Source organism: Balaenoptera acutorostrata, chromosome 13, assembly GCF_949987535.1.
Source record: "Balaenoptera acutorostrata chromosome 13, mBalAcu1.1, whole genome shotgun sequence".
Classification (NCBI taxonomy): Eukaryota; Metazoa; Chordata; class Mammalia; order Artiodactyla; family Balaenopteridae; genus Balaenoptera; species Balaenoptera acutorostrata.
Genome location: NC_080076.1, coordinates 69,170,727 through 69,182,757, shown reverse-complemented (window position 1 = coordinate 69,182,757; position 12,031 = coordinate 69,170,727).

Below are 12,031 nucleotides of genomic sequence, written 5' to 3'. Positions count from 1 at the left end.
CCCTTGTCATCACCTTCAGAAGCAATGAACTTAACCCCTGGCCCACTTACTTGACACTATTCAGAGGGCTTTACCCACATCCCCTGCCCCGGGCATTGTCTGAGCAAATGTCAACATCATCTCCATCTGATAAGGAGAGAGAGGCTCAGAGAAGGGGAGTCATTTAACCAAGGTCAGCCAGCTAGTAAGTGTTGAAGTTGAGATTCAAACTCAGCACTGTTTCCAAAAGCTGCGCTCAGATCTCTGAAAAAACCATCTGCATTCATGCTCACCCGCTCCTTCCCCTAGGAAGGATGCAATGGCCCACAGTCAGCTCAACCCCACCACCTTGCTGGGGTCCGTTCATTGTCCTGCCCTGGGCATGCACAGCAGCGGTTAATATCCGTCCAAGAAGTACATCATTGGTTCAGGATCATTGCCATGGACGAGTAGAGTTCATGTTTTCCAGTTTTATCTCTGTCCTGCCCCCAGTGGCTGCCTTCCTGTGCAAAGGCCAGCAGTCCCGCTAGATAAGGCGTGGACAGGAGCGTGAGCCTGGACTGTCGTAGATACAGACTCCAAGGCAAGGATTCAAGTGCGTGTAGTTTATCTGGGAGGTGATCCCAGGAAGCATTGAGAGTGGAGTAAAGTAGTGAGGCAAGGAAGAGAAAAAAGCCGGACTAGGTGGATTAGTGAGTGCATCACTCTGCTAGGGCTGTAGCAGAATGCCACAGGTTAGGGGGCTTCAGCCACAGCCACTACTTTCTCACAGTTCTGGAGGCTGGAAGTCCAAAATCAAGGTGCCAGCAGGGCTGGTTTCTCCTGAGGCCGCTCTCCTGGGCTTGCAGACAGCCAGCTTCTCCCTGTGTCCTCACCTGGCCGTTCCTCTGTGTGTACACCCCTGGTGTCTCTTCCTCATCTTATAAGAACCCCAGTCCTGTTGGATTAGGGCCCCATTCTCTGACCTCATTTAATCTTCATGACCTCCATAAAGGCCCTGTCTCCAAATACAGTCACATTGGGGTCATATTCAATTCATCCTATGAATTTAGGGAGACATAATTCAGTGCATAACAAGAACCAAGTTGTTGTGGCAACTAGGACACAGTCCTGCTGAGGTCCCTCTAGGAGACTGGGTGGGACACGCCGGAGTTGTCCCACCTGAGGTCCAGGAAACCAGGGTACTTACTCACCAACTCTTATCTGTCATGGTTGAAGAATGCTCCCCGTGCATCAACCCCTTGCCACCTCCAGGCTGCCCTTGGTGCAGACCAAACACATGCCCTTGGCCAGAGAAAACCGTCAGCAGGGAGACACAGGGGCCTGCAGTACGAAGCCACTGGTGTGCCTGGGCACAGTGAGTGTCCAGGGAACATCCCATGCGGTCAATGGATCATGCATACTCCCATCACCCACCACAGCCCCATGCCACTCAGCAGAGCCCACCCTGGGCTCCATGAATCCAAGGTCTCCCCAGTTTGAGGAGCTTCCACCTTCTATGTGCCAACCTGGCATAGGATGGTGAGTAACACAGAGTCCTGCCCTCTAGAAGCTCCCAGCCTAGTCAAGGAGGGAGCAGAAGTCACTGTGGGCAAACCATCACGAAAGAAGTTCGGGGAGCTTATGGGAATATACATTAGTGACCCAACTTGTCTTTGAAGTCAAGAAAAGGCCTACTGAGTGCCAGATGCTGTACCAGGGACTGAGAATTGAAAGTCACAAAAAGTATAATTATTCTTTTTCAGGACCTTTTCAGTTTCAAGTGGCAGAAATAAGTCTACCACTATAATGGTTTCAGGCACAGCTGTATCCAGGTGTCCAAACAACATTACCAGGCATCCATCTTTCTCCAGCAGTGGGGAGGCACTCACCAAAGACTGCCAGGCTCTCTGCCACCTGGGTCTTTGTCTTATTTCCTTTCTCTGCCTTCCTCTCAGCTCGGTTGGCAGCTAAGACACAGACGCGGGAGTCAGGCAGACTTGAGTTTGAATCTGCCCTTTACTCAGTATGCGACATCCCTCTGGGTCTCAGTTTCCTCTTCTGTAAAATGGGCATAACACAACCTGTCTTGCAGGGCTTTCCAAAGCATTAAGTGATTTGATTGCAGAAAACACATGGCATGGTTATGGGATCAGTAAATATCCTCTCTCTGTCTCTCTCTCTCTCTCTCTTTCTCTCCCTCTCTCAGTTGGAAGGACCATTACAGACTATCCAAGACTTGGAGTTCTTAGCCCTGGGAAATTATTATAAGTGGGTCTTACAAACACCACAGACACCAACCCTGTCTGCAGAGTGTATAAGTAGCAAGTCCTATCCACAAATCACTTGCTCTTTTACATGTGTGTGTCCAAGCTGTTGGTTTAACTAAATGCAGGTTGATGTGGACCCCACACCACATTCACGGTCACTTTCTTTATCAACACCAACCACAGGACTTGAAAGTGTACTCTCAAATTTATGGAGTCTACGATCAGTTTTCCTTTAAGGAAGAGACCATCGGACTGGCGAGGTCCGGGGCCCACTGGTGTCCCCAAGCCTCTTTGTTTACGGTGCCCAGAACAAGGCTCAGAGACCAGACGGCCTTGCCCGAGGTCACGCGAGCCTTCCCCCCTCCCTCGCTCCTTGTTCTGCGCAGACCTGCCTCTGCCCTCCTCTCCTTTGTCCCTGGCGTGTGCGTGCCGTGTGGGCCTGCCTCCTTGCGGGGCTGTGCCCTGTGTCCCTGCTGCTTCTTTGTCTGGGCTTTTGTGTCCAGACAACAGAGAAGGCGGACAGCGTGTGTGCCATTCTCATCCATCCCATCTCGTGATCCATCTGCAAACAGAGCCCCTCCAGACGCCCCGCACCTGCTCCCCAGCCGCTCCGGCAGGTGCTGCAGCCAGCCTCTCCTGCGGCTGTGGAGAGCCCTGCGCCGCCTGCAGCCTGCAGCCTCCAGCACAGCCGCTGCCTCCCCATCCTCCCCGCCCCTCCCACCTCAGCTCTTCTGCGGTAAGGGCAGACGCTGGCAGAGCCAGAGATGGGGCCCGGAAGGAACTGGAAAGGGGGAGATGAGCCCTGCAGAGCCTCGCTCCCAGATCCAGTGCGCCCACGGCCCCATCAGTGCATCCTCTTGTCATTTCACCAAATCCTCCTCACCCCACCAACTGCCACCAGGGTCTCTCCCTCCATCGTCCCCAGCTGGGACCTCCAGCTTCCACGCCAGGGCCCTCCAATCTGTTCCCCCCACTCCAGCCAGAAGATTCTCGAAATGCAAAGCTGACCTCATCACTCCCCCTGCCCACAGCCCTTCAGGGTCTCAGGATGAAGGGGAAGCTCTTTACCTTTACCAGCAAGGCCCTGCCTTGGCTGACAGCTCCACTTCTATCCCTCACCAAGCTCCTGCTCCAGCCATGCACCGCCCGGCCCCTGCCCAGCCCTGCCCGAGCATCCTTGTCTCCAGTGAGACCTTCTCCAGCCTCCTGGTCAAAGTCAAGGCCATTAGTTATACACACTCCTTGATTGACCCACGTCCTGCTCCTTCAGGGCTGATTTCAGTTTGAGATTATATATTCATTTGCTTGTCTGTTGTGTACACGCGTGCACACACACACAACACACACACACCAGCTCGTAAGATCCTTCATGGGAGGAACCTGCTGTTTTTCAACCATCGCATCACCAGAGCTTGGCCCAGGATCTGACTCACAGGTGGCGTTCCATGTATGTTTGTCGGAAGTACATCTGAACCTTGAAGTATAAATGCTACAGTTCTGGAATGCCTCTCAGAAACCATTTTATAGATGGACAAACAGAGACCCAGAGAAGGAAAGTGACTTACCCAAGGCCTCTGTTCCAATGCAGCCATGCTAACTGTGTAATCTATGTCCCCAGGGTCCCCGGCTCCTTCTGTCTTCCAAAGATCACACTCTCCCTTAGAAGCCAATCAAGCAGTTCAAGCACCTACGCAGAAATGGCTGCAGAAATGCTGTCCCCTTTCCGGAAACGGTCTGGCTCTTGTGCGTTGGTGGTTGTGTCTTCATCTCTTGCTCCAAACACCTGCTCCTGTCGCCTTGAGCCTCTCCTCCTGTTTCCTACACTTCCTATGGCCTGTAATCCTCTCCCCACACTCAGATGCAGTGTGAACCCTGTCCTCATTGCTCCCCAGAGCAGAAGCAATGCAAAGCTCTTAGAGAAGAGACTAAGGAAATTCGGGACAAATAATAACACTTACTGAGCATTTACTGTGTTCCAGCTCCTGAGTTAAACGCTTTAAGTGCAATGGCTATAGCAGCCCAATGGCACTGGTACTGATATTATCCCCATTTTACAGATAAGGAGATTGAAGCTAAGGGACACAGTTAGAAGGTGTCTGAACCAAGATTCAGCCTCAACAGGCTGCATCCAGCTCCTGCCCTCATGGAGCCTCTTCCCCACCCCGGCCCCATTACGCCTTCCTAGGCTCTCAGCCACCCCCGAGCCACCGCTGGTATGGGACAAGCAGCACATACGGTCCTCCCCACCTCCCGTGGCTCCTTCTAACCCAGGCTTCCCACCCCCGCGCAGCCACACCGCAGCCTTTCTGCAGGAACAGTACATACTTTATTTATGAGATGTACCTGGACCCTCTGCAAATCAGCTGGGAATGCCGCAGCATCTGCAGGCAGGAGGCAGAAGGTTCTGGAGGCCAAAAGTCTTCCAGGATGTAGACAGGGACTGGTTTCAGGGCACCAGGCTCAGGTAGGGGCACCCAGTAGGTCTACAGAGCACAGAGTGGGTCTGTAGGCAAAGTGATCTGTGCTTTGGATCCCCTTTGCATCCTGGCCTGCCCTAGGCAGGCAGCAGAGAGCCCAGGGCAGGGGGTTGGAGAGATGGGAAATAAGGCAGGCACTAATATTTACCCGGCATCTCCTCAAACCCACACAAAACCCTATAGGGCAGGGATTCTTGTGCCCACTTTATAGGGGAGGAAACTGAGGCTTGCAGAAGGTAGGAAGTGCTTTCTGAATTTTTAACCCTGCTTTGTCATCCCTCTTCCCCACAAAGAGGGGAATTAAGGTGGTTTATAAGAATGCCCTCAGCCCAAGCAGAAAACTAAATATAAAATAAGATAGAAAAATGAGGCTCAGAGAAAGGGATATGGAGTCAGGGATTAAGCTCCTCTTCCAAATGCCTGCCACATGGTAATTTAGTTGCCAGTAGTGGATTGTACATTGGTCTGAGCATCCTGGCAGCCAAGGCAAAGAGGGAATGCAATTCGTTTCAAGGGTGTCCAAGGACTACAAGGAGAAAAAAAGATGTATAGAGACACAGGTGTGACAGAGAAACAGAGAAGGAATCTCAGGCCCCTGATCAAATCTCAGATTCCAAAATTCCTAGAAAATGCCCTATCGATCCCTATCCCACCACCCGTTTCCCTATCCCATCCGCCCCAGGGCAGAACAATCTCCTGACAGCCCCTTGGAGCGTGTGTTTTTATGTGTGACCACCAGGTGGCGGTGCGGCGCAGGTCTTGGGTGGACGTTTGTGTAGATCCAGAGGCAGCCTGGTGGGCTGAAGAGGCCGGGCGGTGCCTGAGGGACCTCCATGAGTTGGTGCCGAGACTTTGGTTGAACCTCAGCGAAGAAATCGGTCTCATACTCGGCAGAATTAGGCTGCACTGCTTCCCCACAGGGGGAAGGAGGAAGAGCCCTGGCCAGAGTGTCAGTCCCCAGTTCGAGTCCCAGCTCTGCTTCCGGTTCTCTGTGCAAACGAGCACATTAACTTGCACGTCTCAGCCTCAGTCTTCTCACCGGAGCAAGGGTGTGAATAGTGCCTGTTGGGGGAAGAGGAGACTGAGACCGGGATGGAGAATGATCGTGGTCACTAAGGTCGAGAAAGGCCAGAGGGTGAAAGACCGAAAGCTTCTGAGCTACGGGTGAGAAAAAAAGGGGGCCCACATTCCCCGAAAGAAAAGCCACCAGGGTCCCTTGTTAGGGACAAGGCGGGGAAGTGGTCAACTCCTCTCTGTTTCCCCTCTGGTGGGTTTGGAAGAGCCAGGACTTTTTCAAGTGTAAATTACAGAAACCCATCTTAAAATGTCTTAAGAAAAAAAAAACAAACGGGGAGAAGGTGTTTTTCGGTTCATGTGACAAAGAGCACATGCGGCGTTTGCGTAACAGGAGGGTTGGACTCATTCTCTCCGTTTCTGGCCTCTAGGGCTTTCCCCACCTCGGTTTTGCTTTCAGGGCTGCCTCGGAAGGCAGGTCGCAAGCTTACACCTGTAAACTTCACAAGCCCAGCACGTAGAAAGCGTCTCTTTCCAAAAGGTTCCAACCAAAGTTCCAGAGAGAACTGTCATTGGCTCCCACTGGGTCACGTGCCCATCCCTTGGCCCAATCACGGTGACTGTTACCCGGGTCACTGGTGTCTTCTTCACCTCTGCAATCAGGTGAGTCAACCTCACTGGATGCGTTGATTCGGAGAGGAGGATGGGCAATTCTCTAAACCGAAACTGGGGTGAAAAGGGCAGACTGCCACCTCAGGGAGGAAACGGTCATGACCTGCTGGCCTGCCTCCCCCAGGTTTTGTGTCAAGAGAAGATTCAGGAGCGTGAGGCAGGAAAAGAGCCTCTGCACCTTGAGATATTTCACCTCCATTAGTCTTGTAATTAAGCGACAGGTAAACAGGCCCAGGAAGTAGGGATGGGGGGCCGGTCATCTCCCACCGAGTGGGCTTGTGCCAGACTCCGCACCCGACTCCGGGTGCTGTGGCTGGGTGGCGGCTTCCCAAACTCAAGTCCCTCAGCTGGTGAGCTGGGGGCGATGGCTTGCTTGGGGGGGTGGGTGGGGGAGGAAATGGATGAGTGCCTGGCCCTGTGCCCAGCTTGACGCAAACCTCAAGAGATGCTGTTTCTTTACAAAGGGCTGCGGTGATGAGCTTGTTACTGTAATCATCATTGCTTTGGTCCTTGTTAGTGATGAATAGGTGTTCCACCCAGCCGCTTATGGCAGGATTTGCAGGAAAAAGCCCAATATCTCCCTCTCTCTCTCTCTCCCCCTCCCTCTCCCTCCCTCTCTCTCTCCCTCTCTCTCTCCCTCTCTCTCTCCTCTCTCTCTCTCTCTCTCTCTCTCTCTCTCTCTCTCTCTCTCTCTCTCTCTCGATCTTCCACTTCTCACCTCCTTTCATTCTAGGTGGTTTCTTTACTCGGTAAGACAGTAGTATGAGGACCCTGTAGACCAGAGAAAGAACCGGAAGGGCGGGAGCGGGTGTGCAGAGCAAGTGAAGAATAAGAAAGAGAAACGTCACACAACGTCCCATCTCATTTTTTACAGCACTTTTTTTTTTTTTTGGTATTGTCACTGTTTTTTTTTTTTAATTGAAGTGTAGTTGATTTACAATGTTGTGTTAGTTTCAGGTGTACAGCAAAGTTATTTAGTTATACATATATACACATATATGTGTGTGTGTATATATTTTTTACATTGTTTTTCATTATAGGTTATTACGAGATATTGGATATAGTTACCTGTGCTATAAAGTCCTTGTTGTTTATCTATTTTATATACAGTAGTGTGTACCTGTTAATCCCAAACTTCTAATTTGTCCCTCCCCTTTCCCCTTTGGTAACCATAAGTTTGCTTTCTATGTCTCACAGCACTTTCTCAAGTATCAATTCCCACTTTATGAGATAAGGAAATTGAGGCTCAGTGAGGCAAAGCACCCTCCCCCTCCCACACCAAAGGTCATCCTGTCTGGAAAACTCAGGATCCAGGGTTGAGACCTAAGTGTGTGCAGTCCCATATGTTTTGCCATCCTTTGTGCCATGCCACCCACGTGGGGTGGGAGTATCTGGGTGATGAGGCTTAGGAGCAGCCACGTGGATAGTGCTTGCTGTGTGGTCTTAGACAAGTCCCTTTCCCTCTCTGGGCTAAGAGGACGCTGGTTTGAGATCCGCAGTCCCAGACCCTTTGGTCGGTCATGTTCTCCAAGTGTGGAATTCTGGATGATGGGTGTTCTTACCACTTACTTCTGAACAAATAGCATCAATAATTCAGATTCCCCTTCCTTTATAACCTAGGAGAATTTGTCTCCCAGCAAGATATGAAAAATAATTTCACGCTCTCTTTCCTTCTCTCCCAAGATCACCCCTGAAAAATTGTCTCTTTATTGCCTGTCTCTCCAGCCGTCATCTCACATCTGGGGTCCCATTTTTTGTAGTTGCCAGTCTCACTCTTGGCTCTGACTGGGGCTGGCTCTTAATAGGGCCGCCATCAAATGCCAATAAGGCTCCCCCCATTCATTCATTCATTAAGCAAATATTGCCTGCTTTGACCCCAGGAATCCACAGCTTTCCTATGGTAGATGAGAAGGTCCCTAGTTATTCATACTGAAGTGTGAGGGGCTACTTTCTTAACTATTTTAAAGGAGGACATGGACCTAGCAATTTACTGTTTGTAAATCCTATTCGTGCCTAGTATCTCTTTAATATTCCATGAAACCTTATACAACCCATAATGAGCTCAATGCTCTTACAGGCTGGGTGGCCTCAGGTAAGTTGCTTGACCTCTCTGAGCCTCAAGTTCTTGGTGAGTTTTATAGGGATAATAATAATGTCAAGGAGTTATTGTGAGGTTTAAATTATATCCCATGTGAAAGAAACCAATGCAATATGTATCATCAATGTCACCATCATCATCATTATTATGAGGAAGGCATGCCCCAGGTAAGGGGGTTGGGGTGGAGATGGGAGGCTGTGAAAGCAAAAAGACAGAGAAAGGTAGACTAATACTAATAACAATACTGAGAATGATACCAACAACTTCCACCAACTTTTCCTGAGAGCTTACCAAGTACCTTGTATATGTTCTGGGCACAGGCATGTATAATATGTCATTTAGCTTTTCACAAACAAAGAGGTGGGTATCATGTTTCCCCCGGTAACAGATGAGGAAACTGAGGTGACAAGCTGGTAAGCCCAGGATGCAAATCCAGGGCTGTGATGGCCTCTGCCCCAGAGGGTGGTACCAACTCAGAGCTGTCAGGGTCAGACAGCTGCCCCTGTATGGTTGGTACAGCTTTAGGGGTACAACCTCCCTACATCCAGTGCCTTCTAGGGTCTCAGGGGCCCAGGGTGAAGACACTTCTGTTTGGAAGATGGTGACCAGGCCCAACCTCCATCCTAGGCCTCAGCAAAACCTCAGAATCCACAGAGATTGACTTCAGGACCCTCTCTCTAAATTGTCCTCATCCCTATGTCTTTCTAATGCCCATTCCCTAGGACTGACCATGAAACCACTTCCTGGATAGTATCCCTGCTCCCATAGCAGCACTTAGCATTTCCACAGTGCCTTTCCTAAAGCCCTGGTGAATGCCAGCACCTAAACGCCCCCAAACTAATTCATACTAGGCTGTGAATGACTATCACAGCTAACTGCCCATTTTCCCACCTATATTCCTCAGGTCACTCATGATGCAAGATGCTCCACCAAAAAATAAAAGATAATAATAGTTGTGTGGTCAAATAAGTTTGGGAAACTCAATACTCTATTCTCCCTTCCAGAGTATAATACACATTAAACTCTTGCAAGCTGTAAGAACTCCTGCAGTGTCGACACCAATGGTACCCAAAGCTATAGGACATAATTTTTTTTCAAGGAACAAAGTAACAATATCCCCAAATGGCCATTGATACATCCTAACTGAGGAACCCTGGAGTGTGGGGATAACATCAGTGTCCCTCCAACTAGAATGTAAATCCTTCAAGGGAAGGGATTTGTATCTGATTTGTTCCCTTTTAGATCCTCAGTGCCTTTAATAGTGTTTGGTACATAGTAGAAGTTTGATAAAAGTTTGTTGAATGAATAAATGAATGAATGAATGGAGGTGAGTTGGAGAATGTCAGGAGATCTGTGTTCTAATCCTGACTTTGCCTCTAACTCACAGTATGTCCTTGGGCAAGTCCCCATCCCTCCCTGGTTTCCATTTCCCTACATGTAAAAAAGGGCTGAGGCTACATTACACATTTACAGTGGGGGCAACAGTGCCCCCCAAAGAGGCGAAACTTGGTTCTTGAGGAGCAAACACACCAAAGAAACCCCCCAAACCTTATTCTTTTTATGTATAAAGCACAGATACACATATTGGACATACACGGACATACATTATATCTGTGGTATTAAAATTCCATGGAGGAGAGGGGTGGCAGTTTGGAAAACAATGTCTAAAAAGACTCCGGAGGGTGGCAATAATGAAAAAAAGCTTGAGAAACACTAGACTTGATCTAGAAGGTTCCTTCTAGGTCTGACAGTCTATGAATCCCTGATTCTAAGTGAAAGGATTGGTGGGAAATGTCTGAGGGAACAGGGAACAGCAAGAATCAAAAACCTCAGGCAGGAATAAACCTGGTGTTATGGACTGAAGTGTTTCCTCCCAAAATTCACAAGTTGAAGTCCAACCCCCAATACCTCAGAATATAAGGGTATTTGGAGAAAAGGTCTTTTAAGAGGTAGTTTAGTTAGGCTTTTAGGGTGGGGCCCTAATCCAAGAGGACTGGGGTCCTTATAAAAAGAGAAAGAAGCAGCAGGGGTTGAAGCACAGAGGCAAGGCCACATGAGGACACAGGGAGAAGGTGGCCGTCTGCAAGCCAAGGAGAGAGCTCTTACCAGAAACCAACCCTGATGGCATGTTGATCTTGAACTTCTAGCCTCCAGAACTGTGAGAAAGTAAATTTCTGTTGTTGAAGCCATCCAGTCTGTGCTATTTGGTCTTGGCAAACATAGCGAACGAATACACCTTGGATGTTTAAAGAAGCATCGCTATGGGGACATGAGGTCAGAGAGACCACAGGGGAGGCAAATGATGGCCAGCCTTGTAGGACTAGGAAATGTTTTGTTTTGTTCTTGGAGTGGAATGGGAAGAGTGGGAGGGTTTTGAGCAGGGGAGCGAAGATCTACCTTACATTTTTAACAGGACCACTCTGGCTGCTGGGTGGAGAACAGGTTGTTCAGAGGCAAAGGTGGGACCAGGGAGACTGAGGAGGAGATACAGGAGGATGGCTTGGACCAGGGTGGGAACAACGGGGATGGTGATAAGGGATTGGGTTCTGTTACATTTTGAAGGTGCAGACATCACGATTTGCCAATGGATTGGATTGTGGGTGTGAGAGTTTTTGGATTATTCCAAAGGTTTGGCCCAGACAGCAGGAAAAGTGTAGCTTTGGTTTTGGATGGATTCTGTTTGAGATGTGCATTAGACATCCACTCGGAGGTGTCAAGGAGGCAGTTGATATTCAGGGATGGAGTTCAGAGGAGAAGTCTGAGTAGAGACAAGCTCCAAGGAAGAACTGCCTCCCCATCCCTCTCCTATCACCTGCCCCAGGCCCATTCTTATCTACCCTACAAACCCGTGCTTCCCCAGCACAGCACGTATCACAGGATACTATAGTCCACTGTAGACTTGTCCGTCTTCCCCATCCAACTGGATGAGAGAAAGGACTCTGTGTATCTTGTTTACCATTTCCCAGGGCCTGGCGCACAGTAGGTCCCAAGCAAATGATCGTTTGAATGAATGGGATGCCACAAAAAGGGGTTAAAAATTACTGAAGTGCAAATGTTCCCAAACACTTCCCTCCCCTTCCTGAGCCAGATAATGTTATCTTTTCCAGCAGGCTGTTCAGAACCCCACCCCTTCCTGATTCTATCAGACTTACTTATGACAGAGGAAAAGTGTCTAGAAAAATAGCCAGATGGCTTATGATTGTTAAGACAATCTATATGTACACCAGGAGAGAGAGTAAGGAAGGGTGGGGGTGGGGAATGTATGTGTAGATCTTGCCACTCAGGCTGCAAATGGAATAGGAGTTTATTTCTTTGTTTTAAAAACTTTTAAGGTGGAAGATGTTAAATGAGACTCCAGGGTAGTATGTGTGAGAAAGAACTGGGGAGAAAGAAAAGGAATGTGAGAAGCTTTAGGGGAGAGAACTGGCTCCCTCCATGCATGGCTTTAAAAAACACAAGCTTGGGACAATTTATCAGGAAGACAGCAATGATAAATATATGTGCACCTAATAACAGAGCATCAAAATTCTTGAAGAAGAAAA